This window comes from Canis aureus, chromosome 28, assembly GCF_053574225.1.
Source record: "Canis aureus isolate CA01 chromosome 28, VMU_Caureus_v.1.0, whole genome shotgun sequence".
Taxonomy (NCBI): domain Eukaryota; kingdom Metazoa; phylum Chordata; class Mammalia; order Carnivora; family Canidae; genus Canis; species Canis aureus.
In genome coordinates, this window is record NC_135638.1 from 5,812,370 (window position 1) to 5,829,698 (window position 17,329).

Consider the following 17,329-nt stretch of genomic DNA (forward strand, 5'->3'; position numbering starts at 1 on the left):
TGATATTACAGTGAAGTAGTTAATTTTTTTTGCATGTGTTAAACCTCTCTTAATGAATTTGTTAAGAAACAAATAAGCATTCCATTCCTTTCCATACCTTCTAAATCCAAATGTGTTGACCTAACAGCCCTAATTGCTAGACTAGCAAGACCCCCGACTTTCTTCCTCTTTTCAAGGTTCCTATTCCTCAGTATAGATGACTTGGGTAAAGGGTTTAGGAAAGAAAGGAAGGGAGCTGTTTGTCTTCTATATGCATCTCTCGTGTCATTTAGTTCCAGAAATAATTTTGCTGTCTGCTTTATTTGTTTTGCTGTTAGTTTCGGGATCACTGTCCTCCACTGCATTAAATGACATCAAATGGAGGAGGAGGCCACATTGCTCCATGCTGTTCTTTCCTTTATAATTTTGATCTGTGCCCGTCAACACTTAGTCACTGGCATTACTGTGCAGAAATGTGCCTTTTTTTTCTTTTTGGTCTATAACTGAACTTCACTCAAAAGCTTCCATTTCCGCACAGTTGTAAATTTAATCTTAGAGTCAATCTACTTTCATCAAACAAACATATGCCTAAAATTTCATTTTCTAAATCCCTGATAATAAAAAGAAACTTTTGAAGTTTGAAACTGTAGGCAACCGGGTCTTGCACTTAAAAATAAGGCTTTCAAAACTACTATTTATACTGAGTTATTTCAAAATCCATTTATAAACTCAATGGATTCCTTTGCTTCTTTATGTACCTTGGTCTCTGTTCTTTAGGGTAATAAGTCATGGATATTCTGTTCAGCTTTAACGGCAAAGGGGCTTCAGTGTAAACAAGAGAGAAAACATTAAATATTTCAAAATATCACCTTCAGTCTACCTCCCTAAGCTGCCTTCCAAGCTTTGGTTCTCCTTATTTCTGGGATGAAAGGGCTTAAATAAGACATAAAAACCTTTCTCCCCAAAACCCCTTTGAACCCCCACCTCAACAGAACAGTTGAAATCAATATTACAAATAGCAAAAAAACAAATATTTTGGGGAAAGATGGTAGAGTATGAGGATCCTAGCTCATCTTGTCCCACAGATACACCTTAGGTAACAGCCACGTCAGTGCAACCAACCTAGAAAATGACCCAAAGACTGGCAGAGCAGACTCTCCAAAGTTAATTGCAGAGAAGAAACCACATCAAAAAGGGTAGGAGGGGTGGAGATGCAGTTGGTAAACAACTCCCAGTGAGACTAACCAGAAGCTCAGAGGGATACCACAAGCACAGAGAAGGGAGGGGAAGAGACCCCATACCAGGAACCCCAGATCCAGGAGACCTGCTGTGGGAAGGCAAGTCCCCAAAACATTTGGCTTTGCACACCAGCGGGGCTTAACTTCACAACTCTATACAACCAGCGGGGCTTAACTCTGGGTACTTTAAAAATCAGTGAGCCTAGCTCTGGGAGAGCCAAGAGGGTGTTAGGAAACTGGGTCCATGCTCTTACAGAGACAGCATAACAAATAATATCTCCAAGATACTGCACACAAGTAGCAGTTTGAAAAGCACCTGGGATATACAGGAAGGTGATTTACTTACTGATCTCAGAATCAAGCTCACTGGAAGGACAGAGATCTTTAGGAGATTTGTCCAAGAACAAGAGAGCTGGAAGGTGCCATCCATGCCCCTCCCCAGCCTAGAGAGCAGGACACTTCCAGAACCAGCAAGAGCACTTTACAGCTAGCTTGCTAACATCTGTGTCTGGCCCCGTCTTCTCCTACAGCAATGAGATTGAATTAGCAAAAAAGCCCCACAACAACAACAGCAAAAAAAAAAAAACCCAACACAAATTCAAATGAACCAAAGTCCAGGACCAGATGGCTTCACAGGTGAATTCTACCAAACGTTTAGAGACGTGTTAATACCTACTCTTCTGAAACTATCTCAAACAACAGAAGAGGAAAGAAAGCTTCCAAATTTATTCTATGAGGCCAGCATTACCCTGATACCAAAACCAGACAAAGACATTACAGAAAAAGATAACCATAGGCCAATATCTCTGATGAACACAGATGCAAAAATCCTCAACAAAATATAAGCAAACCAAATCCAACAAATACATTTTAAAAAGCATTCATCAGGCAGCCCTGTGGCTCAGTGGTTTAGCACCGCCTTTAGTCCAGGGCATGATCCTGGAGACTTGGGATCGAGTCACACGTCAGGCTCCCTGCGTGGAGCCTGCTTTTCCCTCTGCCTGTGTCTCTGCCTCTCTCTCCCTCTCTCTGTGTCTCTCATGAATAAAATAAAATAAAAATCTTTAAAATAAAAAATCATTCATCATGATCAAGTGGGATTTGTTCCAAGGATGCAGGAGAAGCGGTTTGATATCATAAATCAATCACTGTAGTACATCACATTAACAAGAGTATAAAACCCCCATGTGATCATCTCAATAGAAGCAGAGAAAGCATTTGACAAAGTACAATATCCATTCATGATAATTACCCTCAAAAGAGTAGGTTTAAAGAGAACAAACTTCAACATAATCAATGCTATACATGAAAAACCAACATCAATACTCAGTAGTGAAAAACTGAGAACTTTTCACTTAAGATCAGGAATAAGACAAAGATGTCCACTCTCATAACTTTTATTCATCATAGTACTGGAAGTCCTAACCACAGAAATCAGACAAGAAAAGAAACGATGCATACAAATTGGTATAAAGAAGTAAAACAAGTAAAACTTCCACTATTTATAGATCACATGATATTATATTTAGGACACCCTAAAACTCCACCAAAAAAATACTAGAATTGATAAGGATTCAGTAAAGTTGCAGGATACAAAATCAATATACAGAAATCTGATGAATTTCTACACTAATAATAAAGTGACAGAAGAGAAATTAAGAAAACAGTCTGATTAACAATTATACAAAAATGAATAAAATACCCAGGAATAAACTTAAGCAAGGAAAGACCTGTACTCTGAAAACTATACAACACTGATGAAAGAAATTGAGGATGACACAAGCAAATGGAAAGATATTCCATGCTCATGGATTGGGAAAACCAATATTGTTAAAGATGGCCATACTCCCCAAAGCAATCTACAGATTTAATGCTACCCTTATCAAAATACCAACAGTATTTTTCACAGAACTTCTAGAATAATCCTAAAACTTGTATGGAACCACAGAAAAAACCCAAATAGTCACAACAATCTTGAAAAAGAAGAACAAAACTGGAGGTATCACAATCTCAGATTTTAAGATATACTACAAAGCTATAATAATCAAAACAGTGGTACCCACACAACAAAAAAGATCAATGGAACATAATAGAGAACCCAGAAATAAGTCCATGATTATACAATTAGTCTTTGATGAAGAGCCAAGAATATATCATGAGAAAAAGACCTCTTCAAGAAATGACGTTGGGAAAAACTGCACAACAACATGCAAAGGAATGAAAGTAGACCACTTCCTCACACCATACACAAAATGCATTAAACTCAAAATGGATTAAAAACCTAAATATGAGTTCTAAAGCCATAAAATTCCTAGAAGAAAATATAGTAAGTTCTTTGACATAGGCCAGAGAAACGTTATTCTAGATAGTCTCCTGAGGCAAGGGAAATAAAAGCAAAATTAAACTATTGGGACTACACCAAAATAAAAAGCTTTTGTACAGGGAAGGAAACCATCAGCAAAATAAAAATGCAACCTACTGAATAGAAGATATTTGCAAATGATATATTGGATAAAGGATTAATATCCAAAATATACAATTCAACATCAAAATAATAATTATTTATTTTTATTTATTTATTTATTTATTTGAGAGAGCAAGTGAGCAAGCACCAAGAAAGGGGGAGAGACAGAGGGAGAGGGAGAAGCGGACTCTCTGCTGAGCAGGCAGCTTGACATGAGGCTTGATCCCAGGACCCCAAGATCATGACCTTAGCCGAGGTCAGATACTTAACTGACTGAACCACCCAGACAATAATAATCATCATCATCATCATCATCATCATCATCATCATCATCTAATTCAAAATGGGCAGAGGACATGAATAGATATTTTTGGCCACGTATAGATGGCCAAAAGAGGTAAGTGTTGGCAAGGATGTGGAAGAAAAAGGAACCCTCATGCACTGCTTGCTGATGGGAATGCAAACTGGTGCAGCCACTGTGGAAAACAGTATGGAGGTTCCTCAAAAAATTCAAAATAGAATTACCATGTGATCTAGTAATCTATATATGTCACATCTTCTTTAATATTAGAATATTTCTCCAACCATTAGGAAAGAATGAAATTTTGCCAATTACAACAAAATGGTTGGATCTAGAGGGTATAAGGGTACGTGAAATAAGTCAGGGAAAGACAAATACTGTATGATTTTACTCATATGTGGAATTTAAGAAACAAAACAAACAAAAAAGACTCAAATATAGAGAGCGCAGTTGCTAGGGGAAAGGTGGGGGGGGGCGGAGAATAGGGGAAGGGGATTAATAGTATATGCACCATGAACGAACACTGAGTCAAGTACAGAGGTGTTGGATCATACTGTACTGTAGAGTTGAAACTAAAATAATCTTGTACCTCAGTTATACTTGAATATAAAAAAATACAGCTTGGCAACAACATTCCTCCTCCCTCACCCCAATTCTGATCCATTAGGGCTGGAACACAATCTGTATTTTTGAAAGACTCTAGGTATATAATAAAGTAGATTTGATGAGGGTAAAGCAACTATTTTCTTCAAGAAAATAATAATTTGCAAAATTTCAATTTTATCCTTCATAAAAGCAAGCACATTTTAACTTTTCCAGGGCAATTTATCCTGTGAAGTGCCTGAATCTTGAACTTCTCTATTTTAGGAAGGTGTTTTTTACCATATACTCATGGTAGTAAAGGTGTCAGGGTGAGGGATAGGTTCCAAGCATAAAATGAAGGTCTGTGAGGTAAAGTCAAGTCTCCATCTTCTATTACCAGAATACTTTTCTGTTTTATCATCTGAAATTATGTGGGATTTCTTTTTGTTTGGTTTGTTGTTGTGTTCTCCATTAGAAGGTTATTTTTCCTAAATGGTTGTAATATTCCAGAATGTTCTTCACCAAGAGTGCAGCAAATAACAATAACAAAAAGCCCTGGAAATAACAAGGGGAAAAATCAAGAATTATTACCTAAAAGGCATGGAGTATGACTGGAGGCATGGCATAGATTCGAGACTGTTTTGAGTACATTTTGGAAGAATGCAGAAGTGTAAGTTTCTTAGATAACATTGGCTTAGGTCTCTATGAGGAAAGTGTTCTTACAACTATTTAGAGTACCGCAACTTCTGGTTTATTCATTTTACTATGTATTTGAGTTATGGAATTTCATAATAAGATATTCCACTGAAAGTACAAACATGATTTGTTGAGGTTATTGCCTCCAAACATTCAGAGTTCTAAAATCTTATTTCAATTTGACCAAGATCTTCTTCCCTTTTAACAAAATCAGAAACACAAAGTGCTTTCATCCTCACAATAAGTCTGAGCCTCAACTTTTAATGTTTTCTACTTTATCAAACTCAACCCCCATACCGTACTGTCCATTTAAAAATATTCAACACAAACATGTTCTCATTTGAATACTTTACTAGCAGAGTTAATGAGATGTATCAAGCAAAAGAGCTTCGGAATAAGTGATAATTACCCGACTCACAACTGTGTTCCTATATCACAAGATTTAACAAACTCCTATAAAAGAATGTGAGCTGTACTTTAAGCCTAAGTACAAAGTATACTTTGGGCTAAGTATAAAGATTAAAGTATACTTTACCTGATGTTTTCTCTACAGTGTCATTCTTACTTAAACTTATTATTATAGACAGCTTCCAACTTATAATCTTTCAATTTAATGATTTTTTTTAAATTTTTATTTATTTATGATAGTCACAGAGAGAGAGAGAGAGGCAGAGACACAGGCAGAGGGAGAAGCAGGCTCCATGCACCAGGAGCCCGACATGGGATTCGATCCCGGCTCTCCGGGATCGCGCCCTGGGCCAAAGGCAGGCGCCAAACCGCTGCGCCACCCAGGGATCCCGATTTTTTTTTTTTTTTTTACTTTACCATGGTGGAAAAGCCATACCCATTAAGTAGAAACTGTACTTTGAATTTTAAATTAGCAAGTCCAGCTGCAGTTTCTCATCAGCCAGGTGATCACAAGGGTAAACAACTGATATACTTACAAGCATTCTGTACCCATACGGAACTTTTTTCAACTTCAGTTCTATACTCAATAAGTGACATGAGATTTGTAACCCTTTATGATAAATAGGCTTCGTGTTAGACAATTTGCCCAGCTGTAGGCTAATGTAAGCGTTCGGAGCACATTCAAGGTGGGCTAAGTTGCGCCATGATGTCTGGTAGGTTTGGCATATTAAATATGTTTTTGACTTATGGGATTTTCAACTTATGATGAGTTTATCAGGATGTAACCCCATCATAAGCCCCATATTAAAAGATAAATATTGAAATACAATTACAGGAGACTTCTTTTGATGAGTGTCTGTTTTGAGGATGGCAGGAACTTTTTCATTCTTGCTTGCTTTCAAGATGCTTTCCTCCTTCTGTATTTTACCTTCTCTACTTAAGGGACAACTGTCCTACCATGGAGATCCTACTTCCATCATACAGTGGTTATTTGGATAATGGCAAAACCTAGCTCATCACCCAAATTTTCCAGGTGATGATGACATTTAGCGTCCATCTGACACAGATGAGCCACAATTTAAGAATGAAAGATACTCAGGAGGTAACTGCTTGTCTTCTGTCTCCCCCTTTATATAGTCAAGGGGAAGATCCCACATAAGCCCCTGGGATTCTAGTCTCTGACAATTTCCATGGGCAAGAAATACTTTGCATTTATCCTAAATTTGTCCCCATGATTATGTTCTCTCAATGAGCCTTTCATGAATAGAGATAATTGCTCATTTCTTCCTTCAGGAGTTTGTGGTATACTGTAGAAGGCCGCTTACTAACTATTTAAAAAAAAAAAAAAAGATCCTTCAGATTATATGGAGACTACTATTTGTTTTTTTTTTTAATCAGACTTAGGAAACCAATTGGAGTTTTATTTTCATATCTGTGTGTCAATAAGTTATATACTTCCTTGGCTCTTCCTTTTTTTTTTTTTTTTGACTCTGAATAATTATTCAAACTTTTATATCCTAACTCAATTGTAAGGTCCAAAGTTACATACAATATTCTAAAAAATTTACATGCAACCTTCAAATACATTTCTTTGCTAACTGCTAAATATATTGTATTTTATCTAACTGCTAAATATATTGTATTTTATAAGATGATGGTAACGCTATTTCATAATTTGTATAGTGTCAGGGTCTGGGCTGTTGCCAAACACATACACACACAGGGAGAAAAAAACCCTGAAAAACTGAAATTTCTGAAGTAGGTGTACATCGTGTGTCATTTGAGAGAATGCCTGAACACAGATACAAGACTATTTTTTCCTCAGATTGAGGCTGTTTGAATTGGTTTCTCAGTGGTGGGTGGGTGGTATCTGTTTCAGAATCATGGTTGGGAGTTCTCTAGGTTGCTACCTGTTTACCTCTGGTGCTCCTGGAGCACCCACAACAGGAAGGGCTCCTGCATCTAAAGGAGTCAGTCAAGGCTGCATCAGATATCAAACTTAGAGCAAGGAAACTAGCTGAGCAAGGAAAAAGAAACAACCTACTATACATTTTAGGATGTTTCTTTAGGTTAGATTCATCTGTGCCAGTTTCCTGGTACCTCATCTCTGTGCCAATCGGAAGTCACCTGTTTCTTGCCAATTTTGTTATTTCCAGCACATTGGACCAACTAACATTGAAAGCTCTTCCATCTGTGAGCTGTCAATAGCTCCACCACCACAAGTCTCTCTAGGACCAAGCAGCTGTAGAAGCCTCTTGAACAGCTCACAGTATTGACTGGACTTGGCAGCAACTGACTTTGGAAGTACTAAACCAAAAGGCTAGCTGGTATTTCACTTGATTAACTGAAAATCTAGACATCCATTTTGCTGATCATGTTCCCAGAAGCAAGCAGCTGTGGTTGAGAGCCCCCGTTCACGGTTTTTGAGCTGAGCCAAGACATTTCACTCCCTGGGAACAAAGGCATGTTGGGAGCAGCCAGCAGCAATCCTGGAGCTTGAGAGTGAAGGAATGTTCTGGCTAATGAGTGCCAGACAGACATCTTTGGTATTTGTCGAATTCTTTCGCTTCAACTAAATATTATTTATTACTTTGCTGCTAATAAAGGGGCTTGCTGTGCTCAATATCCCCACATTGTCCAAAAGATCTAAACCACTGTCCAATGGTTACCGGCCTGGGTTATTACAATATCTCCTAATCAGTTTCCCTGTTTCTTCCCTTGCATCCATTTTCTAGAATGATATTTTTAAAAGACAGATCCCTTCATTTGCTACTGAGCTGCTTAAAATTTTCTAATGGCTTCCATCATGCCTAAAGTCAAGTCCCTATTTCTTATCTTGACTTACAAGGACCTGCCAATCTGCCTCAGCTCACTTCCTGTGATTCTCCTCCCCAGTGTGCCAGGTACATGGTTCTTCCTGATGCTGAGTTCATCGGTGGCTTACTAACCTTACGCCTGCTATTTGTGCTCTCTGCCTAGAACACCCAGAAGAATTTTCTCAGTTCATCTTTTCCTAATGTGACTGAAAACTAATTGGTACAAATAAACAGAATTAGAGTGAGTATAAGTTTATTTAGCTTTTCTTGTACATACGTGCATAAACAGAGCCTTCTGTCCCTCCTACCTTTCTTGGAACATATTAATATTATGCCCATAGTTGTCACATTTTTTTAATATTAGAAATTATGCTATTCATTTATCTAAGAAACAATCGTATCTATACCTCTGTGGTCTAGTTCATGGCTAAAGACTCTAGTAGGTCAAATTCCATCTACATCTCTGGATTTTATTTTATTTTTTTTTTTTCGTCTCTGGTTTTTAAAATATTAAGGCCCAAACAACTCAGTCCTGGCTTTTAAGGTAAAAGTTAAACTGCCATCAGAAAGAGCCCCAAATATACAATGGCTTAAATGAGATAAATGTCTATTTCTCTGTCATGTAACAGCCCAGGGCAGCCTAGTGGGCTAAGTCTCTACATGGATATTCGGCAACTCAGATTCCCTCCCTATTCATGCTCTGCTGATCCTTGGTGCTCACTCCTCTTCTACAAAGTCTAACTAGCTCACGGCCATATCTAAGGTCTAAGATCTTAGGCACATCTAAGCCTCTAGCCATATCTAAGGTATCAGACAAAAGAAATAGGGAAAGTAACTTTCTTTTAATCAAGTGAGGTGGAAGTTACGCTCATTACTGCTGATCCCCTTCCATAGTAGTATGAAGTCCTATGGCTACACTTAGCTGCAAGGGGGCTGGGAAATATAGACTCCATCTGGGCAAACATGTCCAATAAATAATGGAAGACCAGACAGTGGGGAGCCACGAGCTGTTGTCCAAATTCACGTAGGCAGTGCTGTGCTTGATGAGTAAAAGATTAACACAAAGATGATCCTCTTCTACACTGACCTATTTGAGATATGCAAGAAAGGAGTGACAGAGGCCAAAATATCATCTTTATTACTTACAAATGCCAGGTTGTAGGATATGGCTTTGTGTATGTTACTCACAGGAGTCTTACAATGCTGAGTCAGAGTGAGGTACATAGAATCAAGTTTAAGGCAGCAATGGACCAAAGCAACTCTTCCTGTGTGGTGAGGAAAAGTGTGTCCTCGAAGGAGCAGGAGAACATATGCTCTCTGTAGGAGAGACTGCTCCCAAAAGGAAGAGTGGCTGGAATTCAACCAAGTATTCTAATGCTCGGTTGTTCTAGTCAAATTTACTAGGTCATTAGGTCCACCTCTCCTGAAGTGATGTGAATGAAGGAGTGGAGGCAGCCTGGCATGCACGTCTCCAAAGAGTAAGAAAGAGGAAATCTGGAGTGCAATTAAACTAAACTAGATACCAATGCCCCTCTAAAACCCCCAATTCTCGACCCCCTACCAGTCTAAAGTCTTCTCTCTAAAGCTAATCCCTCCTCCAAACTTCCATGCTGTATCTCTGCTTGGAATAATTTCTGCGGCATCAATTTTGTTTTCTTGCTTACCCCTGAGATCTTTTCCCACTGATTTCTCCTCCACAAGTAAATGTACCCATATCTTTCCCGTCTTAAAGAAAAACTGCTTTTGATCCTGAGTTTTCTTCTAGCTATAATCTCTGCTCTTACCTTCATAAATAAGCCTCTTGAAAGAATGATCTGAATTCATTTCATTTTCTGTTCATTCCTCAACCCACAGGAATCTGATATCTACCAGCGTCACTAACTGAAATTGCTCTAATTTCCAAATCAAATGGAAGTTAGTCAGTCTTTATCTCACTTGACCCCTCACAGTGACTAATACTCTTGACTATATTTTTTTGACCACTATATTTTTTGAAATAATATTTTCTTTCCCAAGGTATCCATGACAACCATTTCTGTTTCCTTCTATCTCCTTAAGAAGTGTCTTTATCTCCTCTACCCTATAAATCTTGGTATTCCCCTAGAATTCATCCTTAATCTTTCTTTTGTCATTATATACACTCTCCTTGGATAAACATCTAAATCACCAAAACACAATGATTCCCAAATTACAACACTAGCCTAGATCTTTCTCCTGAGCATCATACCAAACATCCAATTTTTTATTAGATGTCTTCGCACAGACGTCCCTCAGTTCAGCACGTCCAAAGTTAAATTTATTAACTTCCACCTCAACCTGGATGTTAACATCCACTAGTCACCCTGGTCAAGAATCTGGGAATCATCTCTCATTTCTCCCACTTCTTCAAAAACTCTCATTTAATTCTATATCAAAATTCCACTCAAATTAATCCCTTCTTCATCTCTGCTATCATTCATTACCTTATATAGGTCCAGACATCATACATGTTCACCTATACTCTTGCTTTGGCCTCTAGTCTTTCTCCTCTGGAAGGAATGAGGAATTTGAATGGATCCACTGGGAAATCTTTAATACTCTCCTCAGAATCCTGATGTAATCACCTCTTATCTCATCTTTGACAAGGAACATGGCCTCATTCAGAGGAGGGAGAGAACATCTGCACAAACTGTGATTTTTGTTTTAAAGCAGTTAATAGGGGCACCTGGGTGGCTCAGCGGTTGGGTGCCTGCCTTCAGCCCAGGGCCTGATCCTGGGGACCGGGGATGGAGTCCCACATTGGGCTCCCTGCGGGGAGCCTGCTTCTCCCTCTGCCTGTGTCTCTGCCTCTCTTTGTGTCTCTCATGAATGAATAAAATCTTTAAAAAAATAAAAAATAAAAAAAATAAAGCAGTTAATACTAACATATACTTAAGAAGATAAATTAGGCAGCAGAACCCTGTCTAAATCTCCTGGATTGTGAAATACCATCAGAACAGAACATACTTTAACTTCACAGTAAAGTCGAAGCCCTTTCACATGATATGTAAGGTTCCTCAAGACATTGTTCCTGCTTGTCTCTGGGTATCCCTGGGTATCCTCCACAAGAAACTACTTGGAGTAGCCCTTCCACAGAGTATTTGTTAAGTCCAATTTAGATAATTGAAGCTTTCAGAACTTAACCTAATTTTAGATCAAAGTAATCATCATCATCTATTACATAAACAAAAGTACCAAGATGGTGTTCAGTGATACATATAGTTCTGTGGAGCAACATTGCCCATACCCCACAGAACCACATACATACCCAACACCTTAGACTCAGAAAAAGCTGAGGGCAGATTTTACCTTTGTTTTTTTAAATTTTTTTTTAAGATTTATTTATTAATGAGAGACACAGAAGAGAGAGAGAAAGAGAGAGAGGCAGAGACACAGGCAGAGGGAGAAGCAGGCTCCTCACAGGGAGCCCGAAGTGGGACTCAATCCTGGATCCTGGGATCATGACCTGAGCTGAAGGCAGGTGCCCAACAGCTGATCCACCCAGGTGTCCCGAATTTACTATTTAAATATATTCTAACCATAACTCTATTCGATTTTTATTTTATTTTTAAGTAAGCTCTATGTAGGGCTTGAACCCATGACCTCAAGACCAAGAGTCACATGCTTCACCTACTGAGCCGGTCAGGCACCCCAACATAACCATTCAAAAGTAAGATAATAAACGCTAAATTCATTGTTTCTCAATTTTCTTCTCTATTGACTCGGTGATGCCTGAAGCAGGCTGGTCGCGTGGTTAGTTCTGGGAGAAGATAAAAGTTTTACAGTGACTTGAAATAGAATCTGATGAAAACAGTATTAATTTTATTATATAGGAGGTTATAAATAATTTTAAGTATCATTGCTATAGGTGTCATATTTTAAGTGCAACTAATACCAGTTTTTTAAAAAATGGTCCTGAAATGCCATTTTAGGATCTTCTATGTAAGAAGCTGACAGAGTTTTTGGAGCATTTTCCTAGCATGCTTTTTCCACACATGAGAAAAGAGCGTTTCCAGTATAATAGTACATATTAAGCCATTTTAGCATCCCCTCAATTACCTGTCTCCTCTAATTGACTGCATATTCCTTGAAGGCAAAAGAGTATCTGTCTCTCCAGAGTAGAATAGTCTTAAGCCCCATTAATGAATAATGAATGAAAGCTCATGGAGCTTCCAGGTTAAGGTCAAGAGTACTTAATCAGGGAATTAGTACTTCAAAAGGCATGGGAAATTGCATCACATGCTGAATTTTACAGCCTAGTGACTGGCAAGGTGGGGCAAGAGTACTCCTTTCAATTATTTGCCCTCTGTTCTTTCATTTCTGTATGAAAGTTATCATTTTTTGGTTTATATTTTCCTTTTTCCTCACTCCTTGTCTTTCCTCCTCCATAAGCTGTTCCTTATGGAATAAATTACATTTAAGTTTTTTGAATAAACTTGAGTTTTCCTGAACTAAATATTAGTAATACGTTTATGTTAACTTTTTCTCAGCAAGAGTCTTTCTAGACTGCTTTGACTTCTGAGGGCTTTACTCTTTTGACAATGTTATTTAAGAGGTTATTTAACATGAAATATGGTAAGTATATTTTATAAAAGCAATAGTTTATAAATAAGATATTACTACTTTCTTCTGCTCTCTCCTTTTTCTACCTTAAAGAGATAGAAAAATTTGTATGAGGCAGTAAGAGGCTTTAAAATGGACTTTTTGCGTTCTATTTCTGGGATTAAACATTAAGTACAATTTGCTAGAAATTCAATAACTCAAGAAATTAATAGTCATCTTGGTATCTATGTTTATATACTAAAAAGTGCTTTATATAAGGTACCTTAAGGGACGCCTGGGTGACTCAGTGGTTGAGTGTCTGCCTTCAGCTCAGGGCATGATCCTGGAGTCCGGGATGGAGTCTCATATCGGGCTCCCTGCGAGGGGCCTGCTTCTCCCTCTGCCTGTGTCTCTGTCTCTCTCTGTGCGTCTCTCATGAATAAATAAATAAAATCTAAATAAATAAATAAATAAATAAGGTACTTAAGTAAGTGGAACTGTAAGGATTATCTGAAACAGAAATATCACTTTGAACCAAGGGTTACTTGTGACCACACATAAATACAAAAATGGATTTTACCTGTCATTTAAAAATGTAGTTACACATTAAACATTTTTATGAATTTTTATGCAGCAAAAACTACAGCCAGATTCACACAGTTTCGTGCACTGCTTTATACTGTCAAAAGTTAGAAGTACGTTTTAGAGCTGAGTTGCAGAGATCTTTTACAATTTATTTCAGCTGTAGTGTATTTCTTTTTCCTTAGTCTTTCTAATGAAATATAAGAACTGCTGAAGCATATAAGTCTTCAACCATTGTGAACATGAATGGCTGCAGTAACTCCCACAGGTGGCTCAACACACACACACAATAGGTAACATTAGTCTTCTAATGGTCTGTGACATGAAAACAGAGAGGTGATCCAATGAGAAAGGAACTTTACGGTTAGTGTCTAGAAAGGAGATTCTCGAACGTTTTGTTCATTCAACAGATGCTTATTAAATAAAGGCTGAGCCAGGTGATGGGTGCTAGGAATCCAGCAGTGAGCAAACCAGTCTCCTGCACTCCTGCAGTTTATAGCCTAGTGGAAATGCAGATTTTTATGAAGAAATTATAAGAGATCTATGAAAGAAGGATGGCTATGGGGTTATGGACACATAAAATCCAGTCTGAAGGGTTAGCAATGAATTAAACATATTTGTATGAGATCTAATTTTCCTAACTTCATCAGTTATGCAAATGATAATACTTCTAGAGTTAACGTTGGCTACACACTCTATATTTCCGGGGAGATGAAGAAACCATCACCTGGAAGACCCTCCTCAATGCTACTCTGCATAAAAGTTATAGTCAAAGGCACAATGAAGTGTCATTCAATAGGCGAAAAAAAGTCTACTGAGTGCCTACTAAGCACTAGAGAATAAGACATGTCTCCGCCCTTGGGAAGCTCCCAATCTAAGAAAAGATGGCTGTGGAAGAATAACAAAACTTGATGAGCATCTCAAGAGGAGAAGCTGATGTAATGAAGAAGCAAAGCCAGTCAGCTATTATTAGCTGATGGCTTCAAAGAGATTTGCAGATAAATAAATAGCTCTGACTTTGGCATCTTTAGGGTTCTGTGGGTGTCTCAATTTCAGTGCTCTTTGTCTCACATAGAGTGTGTCCTTTTACATGATCTCTGTATTAAGGTGCCCCCCAATACACACAACATCCCAATGTTGAGTGGCCTAGGACTTGGTAACTCAGGTAACATCAGTTCCAAGTGTAAAAGAAAAAGACTCTTTTACCCTTGGTGCTCTTTTTAAAAATCTTGTCTTTCCTCCCTTCTTACTATTAATAAAGTAGCAAGACTCTTAAGGCAAAAATTTGGTTGTAGGCCTAGTGCAGAGAAGTCAGAGGCCTCTTTACTTTCATTTTATCTAGGCTTTAGGCCAACGGCACAAAAGGAGTCCTTGTAGAACTCTATGACTCAGCCCCGCTCACTAGGGCTCTGGGTTAAAGCCAGAGCCAGACTTATTGTAAAGAATGTCTGTGTATAGGGATGGTGGAAGGGGAGGTGGGCGGGGGGTGGGGGTGAATGGGTGACGGGCACTGAGGGGGGCACTTGACGGGATGAGCACTGGGTGTTATTCTGTATGTTGGCAAATTGAACACCAGTAAAAAAATAAATTTGTTATTAAAAAAAAAGAATGTGTGTCTGTGTGTCTGCTGTGTGTCCATGCTTACACTATTCCACCAGTCCCCAAGGAATCAGAAGATGGCTGATTTATTTTTCAGGATTTAGGAATCCCCCAAGAGTCTCTTTTTTACCAAAAAAAAAAATCTATCTAACAGAAAACAAGAAGGCAACCACACTTTGCCTTTTTTTTTTTTTTTTTAAAGAAAGGTACCTAATTACTTGAAATAGTTTTGTTGCTCCTTAGGCATAGAACACCATTCCACATTGACATTCTTTATGTCACTTTATGTCACTTTATGTCGAGGGAAGGAGGATTGATTGCATTAGTAAGATCTTCGGATACTGATTAAGCTGCCTTTTTTTTTTTTTTTTGAAGAGTCAAAGTTTTCTTCGAAAGGGCTATAGGTCACTGGAGGCCTCTCTGTTGCTTCCATTGGCTTGCTGGCAGGACAGAGCAGGGTGTTGGAGGGGGGGGGAGCACAGAGAGGTTATCCTCTCCCTAAGTTTGAGGCACAACAAAAAGTTTACTTCAGCAACACAGAGGAGAGCTAACAGGGTCCTCTCCAATTGGCTTTCTCTCCATTTCCACGAGTGCTCACTGGAGTCTTAGGGCTGCCTTTGAAGCTAAAAAGGAAGAGAGAGCAATCCTCCTCGGAGGCTGCTATAGCCTGAGGTTATTTAGGCCAAACAAGCTCAAGAAAAAGAAGCCTTTCAAGTGCACGGCCTAGTTTACTTGAGCTTTGTACTGTGGCTTCAAGCCAAATTCCCAACTAATAAAATTTTTTTACTGTTGTCATTCGGTTATTTTTGCCCTTGAATTTTGCTTTATAAGAACATACCTCTCAGAAGTATTGGGGAGGTTATAATTATTTGAAGCAATTTCAGGGACATCCTTGATACTCTCGGCAAAACATCATTAAATAGTACCCTGAAACTCACTCAAATTTCTAAACAATGTTAAGCGTGAAAAATTGCTTTAGAAGCAAAAATGCTATTTTTGTTTGCAGAATACATTTTACTGGTATTGGTGTCAGTAAAGGCCCTGACAAGACGGTACACAGAGTAATAAAACTTTTACAAACCAGGCCGTGAAGGTCCACAAGATCTTGATAGTGAACCCATGACCCCGCACACTGAACAAAGGCTACCCGTGCTCCTCCCTACACCTGTTCATCTGCTTTGCTGGGTTTGGAATTTGAGAGCTCTCAAACACTAGGAGAAACACAAATGATTCGAATACCGGTAATAAAATCATATCTACTGCGAGCCACACTGCAGCCCACCATTGAAATTGTGCGATGAACAGTACTGATCACCATAATATGCCATGCTCCAGGTTCCAAAAGCAAACGCTCAAGACTTCCCATTGCACATACATTTAGAAATAGGTCTTATCTGCTGCTTGCGAGGGCATCCTGTAAATTCTGACTTTAGTATACCAAGTCTCAAAGATCTCCACCCGGATGGTTTCATCTGCTGTTTCTAGCAAGCCTGGGGGTGGATAGGAGCCATGGCTGGTCCCTTAGGCGAGTTACTATGCTCATGTAGCTGCTCTCCTAAATCGTCAGGGGTTTTGCATGTGTAATCTGGAAATGGATATTGAATTGCATAGTAATTTGAAAATGACGCAAAAACATTAGTTTTACAATACAGACCACAAAAACCAAAGCTGGAACAATATGGACATTGAGGTTATGATAATGAGGATGAGGGGAAAGTGCTGTGTTTATTCAGGATTTTAGACAGCTGGTAAAGATTGTTCTACTCTCTTTTCCTAAATGATGGCACCTACTTCCATGGCTTTATTAACCATTAAAATGCTGGTGCCTTCTAAATTTTGCATCTCCAGGTTGTATTTCTCTTCTGTGTTTTCTGACTGGTATAGTCTTATGTCAGCTCTCTAGGGAAAAAAAATGCCACTTTGATTCACATTGTTTTTTTTTTTTATGATAGGCACACAGTGAGAGAGAGAGAGAGAGAGGCAGAGACACAGGCAGAGGGAGAAGCAGGCTCCATGCACCGGGAGCCGACGTGGGATTCGATCCCGGGTCTCCACGATCACGCCCTGGGCCAAAGGCAGGCGCTAAACCGCTGCGCCACCCAGG

The 17,329-nt window shown here is 38.7% G+C and overlaps 1 long non-coding RNA gene across 6 annotated transcripts in view; it reads right to left on the reverse strand.

Moving 5' to 3' along the window:
- The window catches only part of LOC144300345 (uncharacterized), a 111,788-nt gene that overhangs the window by 77,685 nt on the left and 16,774 nt on the right, over window positions 1-17,329 (reverse strand). For 5 of the 6 annotated variants that reach the window (XR_013366919.1, XR_013366915.1, XR_013366918.1 and 2 more), the window contains 2 exons: window positions 13,328-13,498; window positions 3,814-5,119 (listed from right to left, as the gene is read on the reverse strand). This is a non-coding gene — a long non-coding RNA (uncharacterized LOC144300345). Of the gene's footprint in view, window positions 1-3,813; window positions 5,120-13,327; window positions 13,499-17,329 lie in introns of those variants that run through there. The other variant, XR_013366920.1, reaches the window with a different exon arrangement.